This window comes from Dreissena polymorpha, chromosome 14 (assembly GCF_020536995.1).
Source record: "Dreissena polymorpha isolate Duluth1 chromosome 14, UMN_Dpol_1.0, whole genome shotgun sequence".
In the NCBI taxonomy this organism is placed as follows: domain Eukaryota; kingdom Metazoa; phylum Mollusca; class Bivalvia; order Myida; family Dreissenidae; genus Dreissena; species Dreissena polymorpha.
Window position 1 is genome coordinate 1,542,646 of NC_068368.1, and position 13,743 is coordinate 1,556,388.

The 13,743-nt window shown below is 34.8% G+C and overlaps 1 protein-coding gene across 4 annotated transcripts in view; it reads right to left on the bottom strand.

Moving 5' to 3' along the window:
* Positions 1-13,743, bottom strand: part of LOC127857929 (solute carrier family 28 member 3-like) — a 75,082-nt gene that overhangs the window by 2,292 nt on the left and 59,047 nt on the right. The window lies entirely within an intron of this gene.

Consider the following 13,743-nt stretch of genomic DNA (forward strand, 5'->3'; position numbering starts at 1 on the left):
TTTGAAATGTATTGTATGTTGTTTTATATAAATGAGCGGAATCAGTTTATAAGCGGACGTAATTAAAATATTTTGTTTTGATTTGCTGAGCTAATTTAATTTAAAATATGTATTAACTACTAACCAAATATTCATTTAAAATCTACTGACACATTTTGTTTCTATTTCTACACTGAACCGCAACTTTTGGAAAAAAAAATATCTCGCCTCAAACGTAAGATTCGGGTCCATGATGCCAACTCGGAACCCAATCCACGTGAGGGTTGCGTTCATGAACGCCAACAACGCTAAGAAAGCAATAACGTTCACGAGGATACATCCGACTATCTTGATACTGGCCGTGGCGCCATTGGACGCCGCCTCAATGAGATTGTGTTCTGAACTGAAATAAGCCGTGAACTGAAGTATTTCTTTAATATAATGAAACTTTCTCTTAATATGCACAACACTGACTCAAGTGATATACTTATGCTATTTCGTTAAATTGTGTACAATTTAACAGACTTTTCATAAGGGGGACCTTAATCGTGTAAATTACATGTGTACCAAGTTACAATTAATTAAGAAAATATCGTTTGATTATTGACATTCCTATGTAAAAGCTTGACTAACAAAAGACAATCCAAAAAACCGTCTGATGCTTGAAAGTAGGATAGCAAGTAATCGCTGACAGCACACGGATCACGTGCGTGAAAAAGTCTGATGTACAAGTCATCACGTGACATGTTTAAGGCTTTGAACAAAAAATTGAATAATTCTGATACTTTATATATATCGATGAACAAGCCATTGCATAATACCTGTGTTAAAATCACTATCAAAAGCACACTCCTTCAGAAAGTTTAAAACAAAATGTTCAACATTTCTTCACCATATGTTATTACCGATTTTATTTTATAGTAACGGTTAACTAGATTCTTACGATTGTTCCATCTTGTTAAAATCGTCGTTGTATGCTTTCGTCTCTTCGACCTCTGGGTAGGAAAGCTTGGATATGGCTAGAGCAGCCGGGGCACTCATGACACTGGCGGATAGGAGGTGATTGGCTGGAACCTGCAAATGGACTAATTACTGGGTCATGTGGCGGAGCCATTTTATCAGAAAGTATTTCTTTGTTTGCAATGTGTAAGGTAAGACAACAGAAATTACTTAAAAGTTCATGTCCAGCTTTGTATGGTTTTTCTAAATCTGAATTCATCCCCTAAAAAGGACCAACCTTATATATATTATGATCGGTTTTTATATTTTCATCAAGTCTGACTAAGAATTGGTAGCAGAGAGATGGGGGCGGGGGAGGGGTCGGCATCAATATATTGACCTCGGCTGATAAGAAAATCTAAACTGTGTAATACTGCAACCACAGCAGAGTGTTTATACAGATCAGTCTAATACCACATACAGGGAGGTTTTCCAATAAAGTTGAAACAAGCTTTGATATAACACACATGCTTACCCGAAGCTAATGTACGCCCCAAGTACACTGCCAGACATACATGCTTACCCCGAAGCTAATGTACGCTCCAAGTACACTGCCGGACATACATGCTTACCCGAAGCTAATGTACGACCCAAGTAAACTGCCAGACATACATGCTTATCCCGAAGCAAATGTACGCCCCAAGTACACTGCCAGACATACATGCTTACCCCAAAGCTAATGTAAGCTCCAAGCACACTGCCGGCGATGGTGGCAAATCCTCCAGTCATGACGGCGTGAAGCTCCGACTTTGTCATGTCCTTCAAGAACGGACGGATCATCAACGGAGAATCAATCTACGACGAAAAATACACACTGAAGCACTTTGGTGGATTAAAACAATATTATAACAAGTTATTCGTGAACAGATGTACGCAATGCAATACAAACAAAAATACTTCGTTTGACAAAGTATGCCTAACAGGTAGAGTTTGCGTAATGCTTAAAACTAAGTCAAAGTGCACTTTGAAAAACTTGAGAACAAAACCACGAGGCTAGGCTATGTCTCTATTATGTTAGTTAAGAAGCGCTTAAGATGTAGTGAAAACTACTAAACTTGTAACTACAATGTCAAATACGAAATGTCAAACCTTGGAACAGTATACAACATAAGTAGCTTATAGTTTACACTTTGTTAATGGGAAATTCCCTTCAGTTTGAAAAACAATAAAGTAACAAACGTTGCGGCAACTGAAGTTTAGTCAAGTTTGCATATAGCTGCTTCAGCATAATATTATTGTATACTTGCGTTTCATGGATCGCCTACAAAGTTGCGAATACAAATATGCGCTTAAAGTGATAATATGGGCATATTTCACTGTTAAAAAGAAAAGAATTAACAGGTCAAAAGAATTAGTTAAAATGTGGTAACTGACCAATTATCTACACCTCATCTTGCTACCAGTTGTTTATAAAAAGTATATATTATTTTCGATATTTTACAGGACTCACCCAGTCCTCTAAGCCGATCCGTAAAACAAAATTGTGTTTTTGTGTCGTATGAACGAATCTGTACGCAAACTACATTTAGACTCACACCGTACATCGAATCATTTCTGTCGTCAGTTGTCAAAACGAAAGTACGGTTTATATTCAAATGGATTATTTTTCTTTTTTCGGGATATTGTTTTAGTATGTTGATGCTGCATTAACAAAACAAAGTGTTTATGAAGTGAACACACCAAAAATAAATAACGGTTGCGATAGACACCTATATACTGTTAGATGCCCATAATATCACTTTAATAAAAATAACACTTCCAATTGAAATTCCCTATGTTTGCTTGAAAATATAGATTGACGTTTCGTATGTGCAATATTGACATAAATGTGTTCAGTAGTGTGCATATAATTTAATGTTGTATTAATGAATTGATCTATAAACCGTAAGATAAAGAATACTTGAGTTAGTGTTTAGCGTTACTTAATGTGAATAAATAGTCGGAACTTTGACCACTATATTTATCCCGAGAATATTTGGTCATCGCATATTTAAAGTTGCAATGAAGTTTACATTCTAAAAATTCTCAGCCTTAAATTTGTCTTTCCCTAGTTTTTTGTCAGAAATTGTGAGTTCATAAATAATATCAAATGTAAAGGCATTACCATGGAGCCAAATATGTTGGCTGCTGCGTTGATGGACTCGGCCGGTGTAGTTCCCATACAGAAGGCGAGGAATCTGCCAATGACTTTGATAATGGCTTTCATCACACCCAGATAGTAGAGGATGTTCATGATGGTGGAGAAGAATATCACAATGGATAAAACCTACAGAAATAGAGTTACAAAATAATACAACTATCAATTATGTGCAATTGTTTGGAAAGAACAATGTTTATAAATACATTAGAAATCGGTATAGGTAAGTTGGGAAAGGCTTGAATGTGAAAACTTTATAACGCATTTATATAATTGTTCTAAACATTATTGATATTGCTTTTTGAGAACTAGCAGTCAACTAAAATTAAGAAAAAAAAAAGAAACTAAAAAATATTAAACATCCGCTCATTCATATTCAAGAGTTTTGTATAATATAAAGGACAGACCAGTACACCCCTCAACCGTTTGTAAATATTACAAATACATCACACCTTAGCTTCTACAACAATACACTGGCTCTTTGAGAATATATTGCGTACTTTCATGGCAAAGACGTGATCCGTGTATTTATCCCCAAATGCAAACAGCACACCCGCCATCGTGTGGTCTAGAAACTCCGTGACCCTGTTCCCAAGCCACATAAACATATCATACCCCCACTGGGTACGGAGGATGACCAGGGCGAACACGTATTGTAGGGCGATACCCCAGAACACTGTGTGCCAGTTGACCTGTAAATAGAATGCTGCAATTTGTTTTGTTCTAATATTTTGTATCTTAATAACATGCAAAGAATGACCAAGTAAACCGCTTGACAAATCAATTTAAAACTTGACGTATGCTGAGAATTTGGGTAGAAAATATGCGGTTCTTTGGTAAAACTAAGGTTTTCTTTAAAGGAAACTCTCTCTCTGTCTCTCTTGAATTTTATCAACAACACTTTGCTATACACTTAAACCTGAGAACAGCGGTCAGTCAATAGAAGTGACCAAAGTGACCAAAGTGACCGTTGTCCACAGGTGATCGTTGTTTTCGGATCACAATTTTAAGATGACTGGTCAGTTTGTAGTACTGCTACGTCATTACCCCAACCAATCGTTTGCATACATTGTAAAACAAAGGCTGATTGCCGATAACTAAGCATAATAACCGAATTACCTTACATTGAATAATACAGAATAATATTTTATAGATTTTAATTTCATATTGTTAAACTAAATCAATGACTCTAACAACGCTAGTATAATTGATTACTCATGCATCTCGTTCCTTCAGTAAATAAATCTTGTCACGTGCCATTGACGTCACGTCCGAACAAGTCTTCAAAGCGTATTCTCTGTCATAAACCGATAGTACAGTGTTCAAACAACCTCGTACAAAATACAAACAGGAAAAAATCCTCTTTCATAAATGCCTTAAGTTTGTTATAAATGTTGTGATTCAGTTTATGTTTTGTCTTTATAGACGATCACTAATCATTCTAATCGCCTTCTTATTAAAACATTCGCCGGCTTGAAGTCTCTATATCGCGCAAAATCAACGAACATTTCGTAACATTTTTTGTAAAATAAAGTTATCATCTAAACAATGTTTGTAGATACAAAATGCTCGTTTTTATTTATTTGTGACACACTAAATTTCATTTTAATGTCCCGCGAATATATCTATTCATACGACACACGAACACCATAATAGTGTTCATGTGTCGTATGAATAGATATCGTTGCGGGAAATTAAAATGGAATTAAATATGAAAAACAATAAAAAAACGAGCATTTTGTATCTACAAACATCTATTTTACCAGACCACATCTGGCATTGAAATTTCGGCAATTGACATAAGGAACACTGATTTGTAATTGGATAAGTTTATTGTACAAAAAATTGTACGGAATTTTCGTTGATTTGGAGTAGTAATGTTACTTTAATGTTGTTTTAACGCGTTATCAGCGATAAAGATCAAATGACTTTGTCATGCGCTCATGTGTTATGCCTGCAGCCGAAAATTGCCACTTAAACACATTGTTATTGTTAAAGGGACGGTCAACCACGACGACGAAGAAAAGAAAAGTTTTAAAATACCGTATTTTTTTTACAATTATCAGTTTATATTGATTAAAATATCACGACTGGTATATTACATTACTTGATAAAGTTGTTAAGTTTTCATATTTTCAGTATATTCGGTAATAAATTTATAAAAAATAACGCCAGTAGATTGATCATCATCGTCACGTGGTAAATCCGGGAATGCAAATTGTGCATGCGTTGTGAATTGTATGTATTTTATATATACAATGATCAATCTACTTTCGTTATTTATAGTGTGTGTATCGTTATGTCACCTATTTTCGCGATGTACTTTCGATTTCACATCGCGAAATTTTATTTCCGAATATACTGAAAATATGAACTTTTTTTCAAGTAATGTAATAAACCAGTCGTGAAATTTAAATCAATATAAACTAATAATTGCAAATAAATACGGTATTTTACAACTTTTCTTTTTTCGTCATTCGTGGTTGACAGTCCTGTTTCATGCAATCCATACTCAAGGTTGTAAGTGCAATGTGCTCATTAGCGGCCATTTAATTAGCGATACTTACTCTAAACGTTTTACAAACTCTGACATGTTTTCTTTTGAAGATACCCCCATAAATATCCACGGAAAACAAACCTTCTCAACACACTACTATTTGTTCACTCGCAGCGGGTCTCTTTTATTATATCAAAGGCAATAACCGCTATCAGACGCTTTACCCGCAAAATGCACGGACAAATGATGTGCTGTGTTTTTAATTTTCGCGACTCGAGACAACCGACGGGTGACCGTTGTTTTCAGTTCACACATGAATTTCGGAGTGGGATAAAGTGGCCGTTGGCCGTTATGGACAGGTGACCGTTATTCTCAAGTGTAATATAGAGTGATTTTCGTCGGGGGGGAATCCAGACTGACCGTTGTCTGCAGGTGACCGTTTTTCCCAGGTGGCCGTTAGGTCAGTTTGTACACTATACACCTAAACTGGGCGCAAGCTCAGTCGCTAGAGCTCTGGACAACAAATACGAGGATCACGGGTTCGATTCCCCGGTCGAGCCACACAAATTATGTGCTGTTTGTCATGATTTTTTTTCTAAGGCAATTCTTCGTCTACGTTTTCTTCAGAATTTATGTAAAGCAGTATCAGTTATTGACATAAGCCATGTAATCCAGGATAAATGAGAGTAGCTTTATTGATCGACTTGATATGACTAAATTCTGTTTTAACGGCGAAACACCATCACCAACAAACAAACAACACAGTTTCGTTGTATGGACATTGATTTATAAATGTACATGGGGAAGGTGTCTCCATCGAGAATATTGTGGATCGGTAGACTTAACAGACTAACGTATGGAGATAGTTTCATTCTTAATCAAAATCTAAGATCTGCAGTGTTGCAATCACAATTTTGATTTAGTTCGACAGTATGTATATGACGCGAGTAAACAGTTAACTTAGGTAACACTGTATTGTACCTTAGCTGGATTGATGGACGTGAAGTAACATATTATGACGTACAAAGCCACGCCTGCGACTGAAACGAGATTTTCCGGATGGTCGATTACGATGTCAATTATGACATAAACAACTACGCCCACAGTCACTGCAATGCGGAGCAGCCTGAAAATACCATTTTGGGAATAAATAATAATCGATTTATAAAGAAAAAACGAAGTAACATTATTCCATTTCAGAATATATACATATACATACATGATTTATAACATATGAGCCGTGCTCTGTGGAAAGGGGGTTTAATGCATGTGCGTTAAGTGACGTCCCAGCTTAGCCTGTGCAGACTTATCAGGGACGACACTTTCCGCTTTTATGATATTTTCTGTTTAAAGAAAGTCTCTTCTTAGCAAAAAGCCAGTTAAGGCGGAAAGTGTCGTCCCGCATGCGCCTTTTCGGACTTCACAGGCTTATCTGGGACGATACGCATAAAACCCCTTTTCACAGAGCATAGCTTGTATACATTATAACGCGAATAGAAATATACTGAATTGTGTAAAAGAAGCGCAGACATTGTGTTTACAAAAGTGTGTTCTTACGACAGACCCGTTTCGTGACGCTTAATGCTAATTTTTTTTCAAGCAGAACAGTCTTCAATTGTTAATAGCGTCTCACGGACGTCATGTATTGCTTGAACGCACCAGGCTTATGATGCACAGTTACGATTCAAGGCGGCGATATATAATAGCCACGTACCAAGATATCGATGTTCCTGTACGCTTGGCACACCTGGAGGTCCTACACGACCGCGTGCCCTCCCACCAGGCGTCAATGGCGACCTGGTAGGCGCTGCAGAGGTTGGTAAGGGCGATAAGAAACACTAAAAGGATGGTCACGCCCAGCAACCGCCACGAGCCCTCGTCTCCGAACCTGACCAGGGATAAGATGCATACATTTTATATATGCAGTAACTTAATGGCTGTAAATTGTTCTCATATTTAATACAGATATGACACCAAGAGACGACTAGAACTTTTGAGAATTTTATTTGCCATTGGGAATGTTAATTCTTAAACAAGTAATTGCTTTATAATCTTAAGTATTTGTTGTCAACGGTTTTATGACAAAAAACCGTTTATCGTCACTATTTATCATGACTATCACAACTCTGTTTTTTAATGCAAAAAAAAGAAAAGAAAATTCTATAGATACATGGTTTTTTTTGCTGTGTTTATTGTTTGACAAATGAATTTTTTTGTAATAATGTATTAATATGATTATGTTCATGATTTAAATACAGCGAAGCAATTCAATGAACAAACAATCAATTTTATTTAATGCACACCTTCTTGTACTACCCGTACTTACTTGTATGAAAACGCATAAGCGACGTAGGCGAAATATAGACACAGAATGATGAGCCCAACGATTGTCCGAATTCCCTTTCTGTGTACAGTGTAGTACATGTATGCCTTCTGACGACCGTAGATCTAGGGGCGAGGGAACACGGTGAACAACGGCCGCATCGTTAGCAGTAATGCATTTTTTATTTGAGATCCATGTTTTAACAAACAGATGTGCAGGTATGCAATGATTGCATATCTGTATTTCTTGTTTGAGCAAATGTTTGAGAAATTCGGAATTAAATAAATTTGCAATCGCAAATAAATTTATTATTCCAGAGTTGTTAAAACAATTTTAAACAAATGATATTATCGACTTCTACCGCTTGGCCTTTGTTTTCTTCATTATTAAAAACACACACTTAAATTCAAGTTGTACGCTGTAATATTATAAATAAAAAGGTTGTGAGAAGACCTGGGGCCGTATTCCAGTAGCTTTTAAAGTTTAAGTAAAGACATTTCTGAGAAATATTTTCCTAACAAAAATAAAAAAAATCTAAAACTTAAGTCGCATCACAAAATTAACTTAAGTATTTGCTAAAAAATTTCTTAACTCAAATAAAAGGTTAAGAAATTTTCAAACTTTTTGTAATGAAAATGGGATTTTCCATTACTAAAATAGTAACGGAAGTGGTGGGTTAAGTGCGTGCGCATGTTTCTAGCAGACGTTTTTTGTAAAAATGGCCGATTTTAAAGAGAAAATAAAGAATTATGTCATTGTCTTTCCTTCCATAATGTGTGTTCAGTCCTCAGCAACCGGGAAAAGAGAGTCAGGGAGATACACCATGAGGGAGTGAAATATATTGCCATCCTAAAATGATGGAAATATGTGTAAATTCAATTTATTTCCTAGAATTATGCATTGTACCATTACCTAACAATATCAAGAGAGTTTAAAAGTTCTTGCAACACTCTAGAAATAATTGTTGTAAACGGAGGAATTGTTTAAAAGTGAGCAATTTCTGCTTATCTAACGAAGATTTCTAGCAAAACAAATTAAATACAATTTTAACAGTTGTCTTCAGTCTCTATCAATTTGGGACAGTTCAAAATTTGTTGTTGGGTAATGTGCTTAAAAGCACGAATCATAAACTTTTCTTTTATAAATTTAACATGTCATAAATGTAAACATGTTATCAATGAAAACAACATGTATAAGCAAAAGTTAGTTTAAACAAATGTTCACTAATTTTCCTTTTATATGATATATGGTATAACTTAGAATCAAAACAATGGACTTTCGTCAAAACCTCTTACTTTATTTCATCATTATTTGGTATAATTACTATTTTGATTAACATTGATGAGATTCCTTGTTTTTTAACCTTTCCCTGTTTAATGAAGTTGAAATTCTCCGGAGGCAAAAAACCGTAACGTTATCGGGATTTTTTCACTAGCAGACAGGCTTTTATGTCTCGCGGTACGGGAAATTAAACTTGCCCCTATCATCCACTCTAGATAAAATATGCCTTCTTTATTCAGTCTATCTCTGTAGTTAACATGTCGATGCGTGGCGGATGTAATTACATTCCTGTATTTGAAATAAATCATAAAACTGGCTAATGTTGGCAATAGCTATTACCATTTGGTTTATGCATAACAAACTTGGTTAATCCTTTCAATGTTTAAAGAAGTTTGCAGCAGAGTGCGCTTTAAATTCATCTTTATTGTTCAAAACAAACGAAGCAAATTCATTCTAAATAGCTGTTAAATTTAAGTTGAAAATCTTGAGATGAAAGGAGAAATTAACTTATTCACCATGCGCAAATTCTCCTTTTATCTCACCGGTTTCAAATATCGTCTGCTTAAGTGATGTAGGGAGGGGTAAGTAATAGGAAAATGGTTTAGATTTGTTAAGAGTAAACATTGTCCGTTCACTTTGAATATTGGTGAATTCATTTGAATACTTATATTATCTGGCTTAGCTCGACATTTTGTTTTTAAAACAACAACAGCTTAACTGATTTATGGTCGTTGTTAAAATGCAATGAGAGACACCTTAACATATAGAACATTTACGTTTCTTTCTCCCTTTAATGTCATAGTACACAGGGAAGTAGAGAGTGTCATCCTGAGGTCGCAGTTTTGACAACACGATCAAAACGCTGAAAACAGGTTTAAATAGCAAAGTATACATTTAACCCCTGTTGTCAATAAATTTGACGTCTGTGTGGAAAAACTGTGTGTTATCCGTGATGTCCGAACTTGCTGCATTGAAGATCCAAATAATGTCTCTAATTCAAGTTCACAAAGCATAAAAGCTATGCATGGGATTTTCTTACAGATATTATATGTTTTTTTATGCATTATCAGCATAAACCAAATAGATTTTCGCTCAGTTGTTAGACAAAAGAAAAAGGAATAAAAATCCACGGCGTTCGATGACGCTCATTTAAGAGTTGTCTATTTTTTCATTAATGGAGTTTATGTATAGTGTTATGTAGTAAAAAGATCGTTTTGATACAATAAAAATAAACTCACCTGACAGCCACTAATTACTTTCAAAATTGTTTCCTCTTTTAAATCACAACAAATAGATGATTTTCACAGCTAAATTTTTGTTTTTTGTTTAAGCTAAGCTTAAGCGTTTCAAGATGGCTGCTAAAAAAACTTATAAACTTTCTTAAAATTAAGGGATATAAAAAAAATCTTTAAGATAAGAAAAAAATATATTGATTTAAGAAATTTATTAAGTTTTAGATGCTACTGGAATACGACTTAAGTTAAATTTCATTTTTTAAGGAACAAATAGTCGAGATAAGAAAACAATACCTCAAATTAAGTTATTTTTTACTGAAGTAGGTACTGGCATACGGCTCCAGGTATTGAAAAGAGATCATGAATACAATGACATACTAATCCTCGGTGATAAGCGTTGTATGACGTCATATCCTCTTTGGCATTGCGCGCTTTTTCCTCGTCGAGAGACTCGTTGATCATTGCGACATCGGTAAACGAGGTTTCGTCGATTGCGCCATTTTTCTATAACATTTAGATAAAGTATAAATAAAACTGATTTTGTAAAGAAGGATTTTTGAATTTTTTTAATCACATACTTAGCTGCATTATATTATTATCATATATATATATATATATATATATATATATATATATATATATATATATATATATATATACCTTTTCTGTACTTTGGTACCCGGCATTGTCAACACCATCGTTGAGTGGTCTTGCTCCTTTGATTTCAACCGACATTTCTTCGATTGGTTCGTCGCTTATGTTGCTCTAGTCTACAAATCATAACACAGTAAAAAGTTGACATTTGTGTGTAGCTTATTGACATATTTCTTATTTAATTATCTTAATTACAACAAAGTTACAAAATGATTTACATGAGGAATACGTGCCTTTTAAAATATCTGTCTGAAAGTTTCGGATACATGTAATGGGAAAAAACTGATATGTGGCTAGTAATTAGATTAAACTATTGTTTAAGCTCGATTTCACCCATCGAGGGTTACTAATCCCTGTCACCTGGTATGACTGATCCCTGTCGCGAAGCAGACGAATTATCCAATTGCCCTATTGACACCATAATTGTTCATTGCTGGCGTTAGTTTTGACAATGTTCATGCCATACTTTGTTCTGTTATATAGTAGTATCTTTGAACGTCAGCTCGCTTAGCTATCGAGTTTAAAAATCTTGATAACATGACAACTGTTGCCTTTAACATATTGAAAACTCAATGGTGTGACAATGAATCAAACAATATAGCGAAATAATTATAAACATATTTTAAAACTCCAATACAAATACACATTGGAAATGTAATCATATGGGATACATTTGTAAATGTTTGAAGTAGATGAAGGATTTTTTGCACGGTGATTCATAAAGCTTCAACCTAAACATTGTTGTTATACGGTGTCTTTGCTTTCGACGAAATCGTTCGTGTATTTTAAAAAGTTGCACAAGTTATGTATGATAACTATAAATATAAGGACCGTGCTCTGTGAAAAAAACAACAGTTTACTGATGGGCAGAAGTTGCGTTCAAGATAATCATGTGCAGTCCGCACTGGCTAATCAGGGACGACACTTTCCGCCTAAACTTAAAATTTGCTTTCTTCAAACGAAAAAAACCATAAAAGCGGAAAGTGTAGTCTTAGCCTGTGCGGACTGCACAGGCTAATCTGGGACGACACGCTACTCACATGTAGTAAACACCTTTTCAAAGAGCACGGTTCATATAAACACATATGAAGGACGGTATCTTCACACACCATTTTTGATGTAAAATATATTTTATGGTTGATTTTATTTATAAAAAAATCACAAGATATAATACCAGTACTTAATCATTTGTATACATTTTACAGAGTTGATGCATGTTAGTGTGCCTTTTTAAAGTGGTATTTCAGGAAATTTACCCATATTCACTGATTAGTGATCACTAATTATTATTCAATCGTTTCGCGTTGCAACGCGTTATAATTTTCATAGTTTTAAATCGTCTAAAGATGCATATACTGGATATTTTAGAGCATGGTACATTTTCAGTATTACTGTTTCCTGACAAATATAATTACTGCAACGAAAACTTGCGAATCTGAAACTTTTTTGTTTTATTTTGTCAATTTACAAAAACTTGAAAAGGCCCTTTTACCATAATTAATCATTAATCCTACACATTTAACTGAGGTGGGATAATTGCAATAAATGTATGATGTGTGCTAAAAATCATTAATATAATGTTGCAATTTGTTATCAAATCACCTGGTTTCATGTGTGTCGATATTATAGAGCTTCTTTAAAGAATCAGTTTTGATTTTTCAAATTATTAAACTTAATTTTGTTCAAATCTCGTGTCTCGTGGTGTTTCCTCAAGTTTGTTTGCTCAACTTCTCTTAAAAGTTCCGTTAATACGTGGGTGATGGCTAAACACTTAACCCATTCATGTCTAGCGTCCTGAAAAAAGGACATTGCAAACAGCGTAGACCCAGATGAGACGCCGCGTGATGCGGCGTCTCATCTGGGTCTGCGCTGTTTGCTGAAAGGAATTTCTTTATAAAATATTCTAAATATAGAATTAAATATACTTGAAATCCCTAATTTTGGAAATAAATTGATCCAATTTAGACGGATGGGAGAGTCCACTAGTCATAAATGGGTTAATTTAGACTGTGTACTGTAGTTTTATTGTCATTATACGAATAGATTGCTCAGGCAAGTATATGTCTATGTCAACTCCACTTTGGTCTACGATTATCCTAATGTTTATGCTTGCTTTCGTGATATGAGTAGAAAGAAGTGAACCAGTCAGAATACAAGATACAGGATTCATGGACCTGTAATGTGAAAACATCACATATACCAGAACACACAGAACATATCAAGTTAAAGTTGTCAAATGTTCTAATATACATAACTAACTTAGTATACAGCTTCAGTTAAGGTATTTGAGGGAAATTACAAAGATAAATGCATGGTACACAGGTTAAATAATACCTATTAACAATTTCACATATTGACAAAGTGCTGCACGTCACGTCTGGGCTTACATGACTCACAAATCCTCGATGCTGTTTCTTGTTATTATTATTATATTTATTATTGTTTAATTTCAGTTTTAATGCTACGAGGTTAAATGTTATTTACACTTAAATGTATCATGAATATATGCTGGGCCAATTGTGAGATTGAGCGCTCTTTAACCGGTTTAGATCCCCAATGCTTTGGATTGACCGTTCCAAGGCGGTGACCCCAGCTTTATTCTTATATGTGTTTATGTTGTTTTGTATTGTGCTGTTTT